Source organism: Brassica napus, chromosome A3 (genome assembly GCF_020379485.1).
Source record: "Brassica napus cultivar Da-Ae chromosome A3, Da-Ae, whole genome shotgun sequence".
In the NCBI taxonomy this organism is placed as follows: Eukaryota; Viridiplantae; Streptophyta; class Magnoliopsida; order Brassicales; family Brassicaceae; genus Brassica; species Brassica napus.
The window spans coordinates 35536996-35546941 of NC_063436.1; the positions used below are offsets into that span (position 1 = coordinate 35536996).

General features: G+C 47.3%; 20 non-coding genes across 20 annotated transcripts; all 20 read right to left on the minus strand.

Annotated features, from left to right (window-relative positions):
- Positions 1–267: 267 nt before the first annotated feature.
- Positions 268–386, minus strand: LOC125607795. Its single transcript, XR_007338862.1, has one exon. It is a non-coding gene; the product is annotated as a 5S ribosomal RNA (ribosomal RNA).
- A 385-nt stretch (positions 387–771) lies between these two features.
- On the minus strand, positions 772–890 carry LOC125607806. Its single transcript, XR_007338871.1, has one exon. It is a non-coding gene; the product is annotated as a 5S ribosomal RNA (ribosomal RNA).
- Positions 891–1276: 386 nt separating this feature from the next.
- LOC125607817 lies at positions 1277–1395 on the minus strand. Its single transcript, XR_007338883.1, has one exon. It is a non-coding gene; the product is annotated as a 5S ribosomal RNA (ribosomal RNA).
- A 386-nt stretch (positions 1396–1781) lies between these two features.
- On the minus strand, positions 1782–1900 carry LOC125607828. Its single transcript, XR_007338889.1, has one exon. It is a non-coding gene; the product is annotated as a 5S ribosomal RNA (ribosomal RNA).
- Positions 1901–2284: 384 nt separating this feature from the next.
- LOC125607839 lies at positions 2285–2403 on the minus strand. The gene has a single exon (XR_007338895.1). It is a non-coding gene; the product is annotated as a 5S ribosomal RNA (ribosomal RNA).
- A 383-nt stretch (positions 2404–2786) lies between these two features.
- On the minus strand, positions 2787–2905 carry LOC125607331. The gene has a single exon (XR_007338491.1). It is a non-coding gene; the product is annotated as a 5S ribosomal RNA (ribosomal RNA).
- Positions 2906–3289: 384 nt separating this feature from the next.
- Positions 3290–3408, minus strand: LOC125607342. The gene has a single exon (XR_007338502.1). It is a non-coding gene; the product is annotated as a 5S ribosomal RNA (ribosomal RNA).
- A 383-nt stretch (positions 3409–3791) lies between these two features.
- LOC125607352 lies at positions 3792–3910 on the minus strand. The gene has a single exon (XR_007338512.1). It is a non-coding gene; the product is annotated as a 5S ribosomal RNA (ribosomal RNA).
- Positions 3911–4284: 374 nt separating this feature from the next.
- Positions 4285–4402, minus strand: LOC125607369. The gene has a single exon (XR_007338529.1). It is a non-coding gene; the product is annotated as a 5S ribosomal RNA (ribosomal RNA).
- A 376-nt stretch (positions 4403–4778) lies between these two features.
- LOC125607363 lies at positions 4779–4897 on the minus strand. Its single transcript, XR_007338523.1, has one exon. It is a non-coding gene; the product is annotated as a 5S ribosomal RNA (ribosomal RNA).
- Positions 4898–5274: 377 nt separating this feature from the next.
- LOC125607448 lies at positions 5275–5392 on the minus strand. The gene has a single exon (XR_007338607.1). It is a non-coding gene; the product is annotated as a 5S ribosomal RNA (ribosomal RNA).
- A 383-nt stretch (positions 5393–5775) lies between these two features.
- Positions 5776–5894, minus strand: LOC125607354. The gene has a single exon (XR_007338514.1). It is a non-coding gene; the product is annotated as a 5S ribosomal RNA (ribosomal RNA).
- Positions 5895–6278: 384 nt separating this feature from the next.
- LOC125607355 lies at positions 6279–6397 on the minus strand. The gene has a single exon (XR_007338515.1). It is a non-coding gene; the product is annotated as a 5S ribosomal RNA (ribosomal RNA).
- Positions 6398–6774: 377 nt separating this feature from the next.
- LOC125607357 lies at positions 6775–6893 on the minus strand. Its single transcript, XR_007338517.1, has one exon. It is a non-coding gene; the product is annotated as a 5S ribosomal RNA (ribosomal RNA).
- A 375-nt stretch (positions 6894–7268) lies between these two features.
- On the minus strand, positions 7269–7388 carry LOC125607365. Its single transcript, XR_007338525.1, has one exon. It is a non-coding gene; the product is annotated as a 5S ribosomal RNA (ribosomal RNA).
- Positions 7389–7762: 374 nt separating this feature from the next.
- LOC125607458 lies at positions 7763–7882 on the minus strand. The gene has a single exon (XR_007338617.1). It is a non-coding gene; the product is annotated as a 5S ribosomal RNA (ribosomal RNA).
- Positions 7883–8249: 367 nt separating this feature from the next.
- On the minus strand, positions 8250–8368 carry LOC125607364. Its single transcript, XR_007338524.1, has one exon. It is a non-coding gene; the product is annotated as a 5S ribosomal RNA (ribosomal RNA).
- A 373-nt stretch (positions 8369–8741) lies between these two features.
- On the minus strand, positions 8742–8858 carry LOC125607447. Its single transcript, XR_007338606.1, has one exon. It is a non-coding gene; the product is annotated as a 5S ribosomal RNA (ribosomal RNA).
- A 370-nt stretch (positions 8859–9228) lies between these two features.
- Positions 9229–9347, minus strand: LOC125607360. Its single transcript, XR_007338520.1, has one exon. It is a non-coding gene; the product is annotated as a 5S ribosomal RNA (ribosomal RNA).
- A 366-nt stretch (positions 9348–9713) lies between these two features.
- Positions 9714–9830, minus strand: LOC125607473. The gene has a single exon (XR_007338631.1). It is a non-coding gene; the product is annotated as a 5S ribosomal RNA (ribosomal RNA).
- Positions 9831–9946: the final 116 nt, after the last annotated feature.

Consider the following 9946-nt stretch of genomic DNA (forward strand, 5'->3'; position numbering starts at 1 on the left):
ATGGCGTTCAGAAAGCATCAAAAACACCCTGAGAATCCGCTTTCGATCTTTTTTAAGTGCCAAAACTTTCCGCAGCCCGTTTGAGGGTCAAAACGGCTGAATTTGAGCCCGAAAAATTGGCACCGCCTATTCACCGCCCATTATGGTTTCTGGGGCTTTCCGAAATGGTGCTATGGGCGACGTAGTTCCTCACGGTTCAAAAGTTATGAGGTTTCCAAGTTTAGACTTGTTTTAGGATGCAAAAAAAAAAAAATTAAAAAATAAAAAGGGGTGCAACACGAGGACTTCCCGGGAGGTCACCCATCCTAGTACTACTCTCGCCCAAGCACGCTTAACTGCGGAGTTCTGATGGGATCCGGTGCATTAGTGCTGGTATGATCGCACCCGTCAGTACATCACTCTCGTTTCTACATACCCTTTTCGCGGCCAATCCAAGTGTGAGGCCGTGGGACCCACATGATTTTCTTGCCGTTTTGTTTCGATCGAAAAAGTGCGTCGAGGTTAATGGCGTTCAGAAAGCATCAAAAACACCCTGAGAATCCGCTTTCGATCTTTTTTACGTGCCAAAACTTTCCGCAGCCCGTTTGAGGGTCAAAACGGCTGAATTTGAGCCCGAAAAATTGGCACCGCCTATTCACCGCCCATTATGGTTTCTGGGGCTTTCCGAAATGGTGCTATGGGCGACGTAGTTCCTCACGGTTCAAAAGTTATGAGGTTTCCAAGTTTAGACTTGTTTTAGGATGCAAAAAAAAAAAAATTAAAAAATAAAAAGGGGTGCAACACGAGGACTTCCCGGGAGGTCACCCATCCTAGTACTACTCTCGCCCAAGCACGCTTAACTGCGGAGTTCTGATGGGATCCGGTGCATTAGTGCTGGTATGATCGCACCCGTCAGTACATCACTCTCGTTTCTACATACCCTTTTCGCGGCCAATCCAAGTGTGAGGCCATGGGATCCACATGATTTTCTTGCCGTTTTTTTTCGATCGAAAAAGTGCGTCGAGGTTAATGGCGTTCAGAAAGCATCAAAAACACCCTGAGAATCCGCTTTCGATCTTTTTTACGTGCCAAAACTTTCCGCAGCCCGTTTGAGGGTCAAAACGGCTGAATTTGAGCCCGAAAAATTGGCACCGCCTATTCACCGCCCATTATGGTTTCTGGGGCTTTCCGAAATGGTGCTATGGGCGACGTAGTTCCTCACGGTTCAAAAGTTATGAGGTTTCCAAGTTTAGACTTGTTTTAGGATGCAAAAAAAAAAAAAATTAAAAAATAAAAAGGGGTGCAACACGAGGACTTCCCGGGAGGTCACCCATCCTAGTACTACTCTCGCCCAAGCACGCTTAACTGCGGAGTTCTGATGGGATCCGGTGCATTAGTGCTGGTATGATCGCACCCGTCAGTACATCACTCTCGTTTCTACATACCCTTTTCGCGGCCAATCCAAGTGTGAGGCCGTGGGACCCACATGATTTTCTTGCCGTTTTGTTTCGATCGAAAAAGTGCGTCGAGGTTAATGGCGTTCAGAAAGCATCAAAAACACCCTGAGAATCCGCTTTCGATCTTTTTTACGTGCCAAAACTTTCCGCAGCCCGTTTGAGGGTCAAAACGGCTGAATTTGAGCCCGAAAAATTGGCACCGCCTATTCACCGCCCATTATGGTTTCTGGGGCTTTCCGAAATGGTGCTATGGGCGACGTAGTTCCTCACGGTTCAAAAGTTATGAGGTTTCCAAGTTTAGACTTGTTTTAGGATGCAAAAAAAAAAAAAATTAAAAAATAAAAAGGGGTGCAACACGAGGACTTCCCGGGAGGTCACCCATCCTAGTACTACTCTCGCCCAAGCACGCTTAACTGCGGAGTTCTGATGGGATCCGGTGCATTAGTGCTGGTATGATCGCACCCGTCAGTACATCACTCTCGTTTCTACATACCCTTTTCGCGGCCAATCCAAGTGTGAGGCCGTGGGACCCACATGATTTTCTTGCCGTTTTGTTTCGATCGAAAAAGTGCGTCGAGGTTAATGGCGTTCAGAAAGCATCAAAAACACCCTGAGAATCCGCTTTCGATCTTTTTTACGTGCCAAAACTTTCCGCAGCCCGTTTGAGGGTCAAAACGGCTGAATTTGAGCCCGAAAAATTGGCACCGCCTATTCACCGCCCATTATGGTTTCTGGGGCTTTCCGAAATGGTGCTATGGGCGACGTAGTTCCTCACGGTTCAAAAGTTATGAGGTTTCCAAGTTTAGACTTGTTTTAGGATGCAAAAAAAAAAAAAAAAAAAATAAAAAGGGGTGCAACACGAGGACTTCCCGGGAGGTCACCCATCCTAGTACTACTCTCGCCCAAGCACGCTTAACTGCGGAGTTCTGATGGGATCCGGTGCATTAGTGCTGGTATGATCGCACCCGTCAGTACATCACTCTCGTTTCTACATACCCTTTTCGCGGCCAATCCAAGTGTGAGGCCGTGGGACCCACATGATTTTCTTGCCGTTTTGTTTCGATCGAAAAAGTGCGTCGAGGTTAATGGCGTTCAGAAAGCATCAAAAACACCCTGAGAATCCGCTTTCGATCTTTTTTACGTGCCAAAACTTTCCGCAGCCCGTTTGAGGGTCAAAACGGCTGAATTTGAGCCCGAAAAATTGGCACCGCCTATTCACCGCCCATTATGGTTTCTGGGGATTTCCGAAATGGTGCTATGGGCGACGTAGTTCCTCACGGTTCAAAAGTTATGAGGTTTCCAAGTTTAGACTTGTTTTAGGATGCAAAAAAAAAAATTAAAAAATAAAAAGGGGTGCAACACGAGGACTTCCCGGGAGGTCACCCATCCTAGTACTACTCTCGCCCAAGCACGCTTAACTGCGGAGTTCTGATGGGATCCGGTGCATTAGTGCTGGTATGATCGCACCCGTCAGTACATCACTCTCGTTTCTACATACCCTTTTCGCGGCCAATCCAAGTGTGAGGCCGTGGGACCCACATGATTTTCTTGCCGTTTTGTTTCGATCGAAAAAGTGCGTCGAGGTTAATGGCGTTCAGAAAGCATCAAAAACACCCTGAGAATCCGCTTTCGATCTTTTTTACGTGCCAAAACTTTCCGCAGCCCGTTTGAGGGTCAAAACGGCTGAATTTGAGCCCGAAAAATTGGCACCGCCTATTCACCGCCCATTATGGTTTCTGGGGCTTTCCGAAATGGTGCTATGGGCGACGTAGTTCCTCACGGTTCAAAAGTTATGAGGTTTCCAAGTTTAGACTTGTTTTAGGATGCAAAAAAAAAAAAATTAAAAAATAAAAGGGGTGCAACACGAGGACTTCCCGGGAGGTCACCCATCCTAGTACTACTCTCGCCCAAGCACGCTTAACTGCGGAGTTCTGATGGGATCCGGTGCATTAGTGCTGGTATGATCGCACCCGTCAGTACATCACTCTCGTTTCTACATACCCTTTTCGCGGCCAATCCAAGTGTGAGGCCGTGGGACCCACATGATTTTCTTGCCGTTTTGTTTCGATCGAAAAAGTGCGTCGAGGTTAATGGCGTTCAGAAAGCATCAAAAACACCCTGAGAATCCGCTTTCGATCTTTTTTACGTGCCAAAACTTTCCGCAGCCCGTTTGAGGGTCAAAACGGCTGAATTTGAGCCCGAAAAATTGGCACCGCCTATTCACCGCCCATTATGGTTTCTGGGGCTTTCCGAAATGGTGCTATGGGCGACGTAGTTCCTCACGGTTCAAAAGTTATGAGGTTTCCAAGTTTAGACTTGTTTTAGGATGCAAAAAAAAAAAATTAAAAATAAAAAGGGGTGCAACACGAGGACTTCCCGGGAGGTCACCCATCCTAGTACTACTCTCGCCCAAGCACGCTTAACTGCGGAGTTCTGATGGGATCCGGTGCATTAGTGCTGGTATGATCGCACCCGTCAGTACATCACTCTCGTTTCTATATACCTTTTTCGGCCAATCCAAGTGTGAGGCCGTGGGGCCCACATGATTTTCTTGCCGTTTTGTTTCGAGCGAAAAAGTGCGTCGAGGTTAATGGCGTTCAGAAAGCATCAAAAACACCCTGAGAATCCGCTTTCGATCTTTTTTACGTGCCAAAACTTTCCGCAGCCCGTTTGAGGGTCAAAACGGCTGAATTTGAGCCCGAAAAATGGCACCGCCTATTCACCGCCCATTATGGTTTCTGGGGCTTTCCGAAATGGTGCTATGGGCGACGTAGTTCCTCACGGTTCAAAAGTTATGAGGTTTCCAAGTTTAGTCGTTTTAGGATGCAAAAAAAAAAATTAAAAAAAAGGGGTGCAACACGAGGACTTCCCGGGAGGTCACCCATCCTAGTACTACTCTCGCCCAAGCACGCTTACTGCGGAGTTCTGATGGGATCCGGTGCATTAGTGCTGGTATGATCGCACCCGTCAGTACATCACTCTCGTTTCTACTACCCTTTTCGCGGCCAATCCAAGTGTGAGGCCGTGGGCCCACATGATTTTCTGCCGTTTTGTTTCGAGCGAAAAAGTGCGTCGAGGTTAATGGCGTTCAGAAAGCATCAAAACACCCTGAGAATCCGCTTTCGATCTTTTTTACGTGCCAAAACTTTCCGCAGCCCGTTTGAGGGTCAAAACGGCTGAATTTGAGCCCGAAAAATTGCACCGCCTATTCACCGCCCATTATGGTTTCTGGGGCTTTCCGAAATGGTGCTATGGGCGACGTAGTTCCTCACGGTTCAAAAGTTATGAGGTTTCCAAGTTTAGACTTGTTTTAGGATGCAAAAAAAAAAAAATAAAAAATAAAAGGGGCAACACGAGGACTTCCCGGGAGGTCACCCATCCTAGTACTACTCTCGCCCAAGCACGCTTAACTGCGGAGTTCTGATGGGATCCGGTGCATCAGTGCTGGTATGATCGCACCTGTCATTACATCACTCTCGTTTCTACATACCCTTTTCGGCCAATCCAAGTGTGAGGCCGTGGGGCCCACATGATTTTTGCCGTTTTGTTTCGAGCGAAAAAGTGCGTCGAGGTTAATGGCGTTAAGAAAGCATCAAAAACACCCTGAGAATCCGCTTTCGATCTTTTTTACGTGCCAAAACTTTCCGCAGCCCGTTTGAGGGTCAAAACGGCTGAATTTGAGCCCGAAAAATTGGCACCGCCTATTCACCGCCCATTATGGTTTCTGGGGCTTTCCGAATGGTGCTATGGGCGACGTAGTTCCTCACGGTTCAAAAGTTATGAGGTTTCCAAGTTTAGACTTGTTTTAGGATGAAAAAAAAAAAAAAATAAAAAGGGGCGGGTGCAACACGAGGACTTCCCGGGAGGTCACCCATCCTAGTACTACTCTCGCCCAAGCACGCTTACTGCGGAGTTCTGATGGGATCCGGTGCATTAGTGCTGGTATGATCGCACCCGTCAGTACATCACTCTCGTTTCTACATACCCTTTTCGCGGCCAATCCAAGTGTGAGGCCGTGGGACCCACATGATTTTCTTGCCGTTTTGTTTCGAGCGAAAAAGTGCGTCGAGGTTAATGGCGTTCAGAAAGCATCAAAAACACCCTGAGAATCCGCTTTCGATCTTTTTTACGTGCCAAAACTTTCCGCAGCCCGTTTGAGGGTCAAAACGGCTGAATTTGAGCCCGAAAAATTGGCACCGCCTATTCACCGCCCATTATGGTTTCTGGGGCTTTCCGAAATGGTGCTATGGGCGACGTAGTTCCTCACGGTTCAAAAGTTATGAGGTTTCCAAGTTTAGACTTGTTTTAGGATGAAAAAAAAAAAAATTAAAAATAAAAAGGGGTGCAACACGAGGACTTCCCGGGAGGTCACCCATCCTAGTACTACTCTCGCCCAAGCACGCTTAACTGCGGAGTTCTGATGGGATCCGGTGCATTAGTGCTGGTATGATCGCACCCGTCAGTACATCACTCTCGTTTCTACATACCCTTTTCGCGGCCAATCCAAGTGTGAGGCCGTGGGACCCACATGATTTTCTTGCCGTTTTGTTTCGAGCGAAAAAGTGCGTCGAGGTTAATGGCGTTCAGAAAGCATCAAAAACACCCTGAGAATCCGCTTTCGATCTTTTTTACGTGCCAAAACTTTCCGCAGCCCGTTTGAGGGTCAAAACGGCTGAATTTGAGCCCGAAAAATTGGCACCGCCTATTCACCGCCCATTATGGTTTCTGGGGCTTTCCGAAATGGTGCTATGGGCGACGTAGTTCCTCACGGTTCAAAAGTTATGAGGTTTCCAAGTTTAGACTCGTTTTAGGATGAAAAAAAAAAAAAATAAAAAATAAAAAGGGGTGCAACACGAGGACTTCCCGGGAGGTCACCCATCCTAGTACTACTCTCGCCCAAGCACGCTTAACTGCGGAGTTCTGATGGGATCCGGTGCATTAGTGCTGGTATGATCGCACCCGTCAGTACATCACTCTCGTTTCTACATATCCTTTTCCGGCCAATCCAAGTGTAAGGCCTGGGGCCCACATGATTTTCTGCCGTTTTGTTTCGAGCGAAAAAGTGCGTCGAGGTTAATGGCGTTCAGAAAGCATCAAAACACCCTGAGAAATCCGCTTTCGATCTTTTTTACGTGCCAAAACTTTCCGCAGCCCGTTTGAGGGTCAAAACGGCTGAATTTGAGCCCGAAAAATTGGCACCGCCTATTCACGCCCATTATGGTTTCTGGGCCTTTCCGAAATGGTGCTATGGGCGACGTAGTTCCTCACGGTTCAAAAGTTATGAGGTTTCCAAGTTTAGACTCGTTTTAGGATGCAAAAAAAAATTAAAAAATAAAAAGGGGTGCAACACGAGGACTTCCCGGGAGGTCACCCATCCTAGTACTACTCTCGCCCAAGCACGCTTAACTGCGGAGTTCTGATGGGATCCGGTGCATTAGTGCTGGTATGATCGCACCCGTCAGTACATCACTCTCGTTTCTACATATCCTTTTCGCGGCCAATCCAAGTGTGAGGCGTGGGGCCACATGATTTTCTTGCCGTTTTTTTTCGAGCGAAAAAGTGCGTCGAGGTTAATGGCGTTCAGAAAGCATCAAAACCCCTGAGAATCCGCTTTCGATCTTTTTTACGTGCCAAAACTTTCCGCAGCCCGTTTGAGGGTCAAAACGGCTGAATTTGAGCCCGAAAAATTGGCACCGCCTATTCACCGCCCATTATGGTTTCTGGGGCTTTCCGAATGGTGCTATGGGCGACGTAGTTCCTCACGGTTCAAAAGTTATGAGGTTTCCAAGTTTAGACTCGTTTTAGGATGCAAAAAAAAATTAAAAAATAAAAAGGGTGCAACACGAGGACTTCCCGGGGAGGTCACCCATCCTAGTACTACTCTCGCCCAAGCACGCTTAGCTGCGGAGTTCTGATGGGATCCGGTGCATTAGTGCTGGTATGATCGCACCCGTCAGTACATCACTCTCGTTTCTACATCCCTTTCGCGGCCAATCCAAGTGTAAGGCGGGGGCCCACATGATTTTCTTGCCGTTTTGTTTCGAGCGAAAAAGTGCGTCGAGGTTAATGGCGTTAGAAAGCATCAAAAACACCCTGAGAATCCGCTTTCGATCTTTTTTACGTGCCAAAACTTTCCGCAGCCCGTTTGAGGGTCAAAACGCTGAATTTGAGCCCGAAAAATTGGCCCGCCTATTCACCGCCCATTATGGTTTCTGGGGCTTTCCGAAATGGTGCTATGGGCGACGTAGTTCCTCACGGTTCAAAAGTTATGAGGTTTCCAAGTTTAGACTCGTTTTAGGATGCAAAAAAAAAATTAAAAATAAAAAGGGGTGCAACACGAGGACTTCCCGGGAGGTCACCCATCCTAGTACTACTCTCGCCAGCAGCACGCTTAACTGCGGAGTTCTGATGGGATCCGGTGCATTAGTGCTGGTATGATCGCACCCGTCAGTACAACATCTCGTTTCTATATCTTTTTCCGGCCAATCCAAGTGTAAGGCCGTGGGGCCCACATGATTTCTTGCCGTTTGTTTCGAGCGAAAAAGTGCGTCGAGGTTAATGGCGTTAAGAAAGCATCAAAAACACCCTGAGAAACCGCTTTCGATCTTTTTTACGTGCCAAATTTTCCGCAGCCCGTTTGAGGGTCAAAACGGCTGAATTTGAGCCCGAAAAATGGCACCGTCTATTCACCGCCCATTATGGTTTCTGGGGTTCCGCAATGGTGCTATGGGCGACGTAGTTCCTCACGGTTCAAAAGTTATGAGGTTTCCAAGTTTAGACTCGTTTTTTAGGCTAAAAAAAAAAAAATAAAAAGGGGTGCAACACGAGGACTTCCCGGGAGGTCACCCATCCTAGTACTACTCTCGCCAAAGCACGCTTAGCTGCGGAGTTCTGATGGGATCCGGTGCATTAGTGCTGGTATGATCGCACCCGTCAGTACATCACTCGCTTTTCGTATTCTTTTTTTTCGGCCAATCCAAGTGTAAGGCCGTGGGGCCCACATGATTTTCTTGCCGTTTTGTTTGAGCGAAAAAGTGCGTCGAGGTTAATGGCGTTAAGAAAGCATCAAAACACCCTGAGAATCCGCTTTCGATCTTTTTTACGTGCCGTAACTTTCTGCATCCCGTTTGAGGGTCAAAACGGCTGAATTTGAGCCCGAAAATTGCACCGTCTATTCACCGCCCATTATGGTTTCTGGGCTTTCCGAAATGGTGTTATGGGCGACGTAGTTCCTCACGGTTCAAAAGTTATGAGGTTTCCAAGTTTAGACTTTTTTAGGCTGAAAAAAAAAAAATAAAAAATAAAAGGGTGCAACACGAGGACTTCCCGGGAGGTCACCCATCCTAGTACTACTCGCCCAAGCACGCTTAACTGCGGAGTTCTGATGGGATCCAGTGCATTAGTGCTGGTATGATCGCACCCGTCAGTACATCACTCTCGTTTTATATACCCTTTTCGCGGCCAATCCAAGTGTGAGGATGGGGCCCACATGATTTTCTGGCCGTTTTGTTTGCGAAAAAAAGTGCGTCGAGGTTAATGGCGTTCAGAAAGCATCAAAAACACCCTGAGAAAATGCTTTCGATCTTTTTTACGTGCCATAACTTTCTGCATCCGTTTGAGGGTCAAAACGGCTGAATTTGAGCCCGAAAAATTGGCACCGTCTATTCACCGCCCATTATGGTTCTGGGGCTTTCCGAAATGGTGCTATGGGGACGTAGTTCCTCACGGTTCAAAAGTTATGAGGTTTCCAAGTTTAGACTTGTTTTAGGCAAAAAAAAAATAAAAAATAAAAAGGGTGCAACACGAGGACTTCCCGGGAGGTCACCCATCCTAGTACTACTCTCGCCCAAGCACGCTTAGCTGCGGAGTTCTGATGGGATCCGGTGCATTAGTGCTGGTATGATCGCACCCGTCAGTAAAAACACTCTCGTTTACATTATCTTTTCGCGGCCAATCCAAGTGTAAGGCTGTGGGGCCACATGATTTTCTGGCCGTTTTTGTTCGAGCGAAAAGTGCGTCGAGGTTAATGGCGTTAGAAAGCATCAAAAACACCCTGAGAATCCGCTTTCGATCTTTTTACGTGCCGTAACTTTCCGCAGCCCGTTTGAGGGTCAAAACTGGCTGAATTTGAGCCCGAAAAATTGCACCGTCTATTCACCGCCCATTATGGTGTCTGGGGCTTTCCGCAATGGTTCTATGGGTGACGTAGTTCCTCACGGTTCAAAAGTTATGAGGTTTCCAAGTTTAGACGTTTTAGGCTAAAAATAAAAATAAAAAGGGGTGCAACACGAGGACTTCCCGGGAGGTCACCCATCCTAGTACTACTCTCGCCCAAACGCTTAGCTGCGGAGTTCTGATGGGATCCGGTGCATTAGTGCTGGTATGATCGCACCCGTCAGTACAACTCTCGTTTTTGTATCTTTTGTTCGGCCAATCCAAGTGTAAGGTCGTGGGCCCACATGATTTCTGCCGTTTTGTTTCGAGCGAAAAAGTGCGTCGAGGTTAATGGC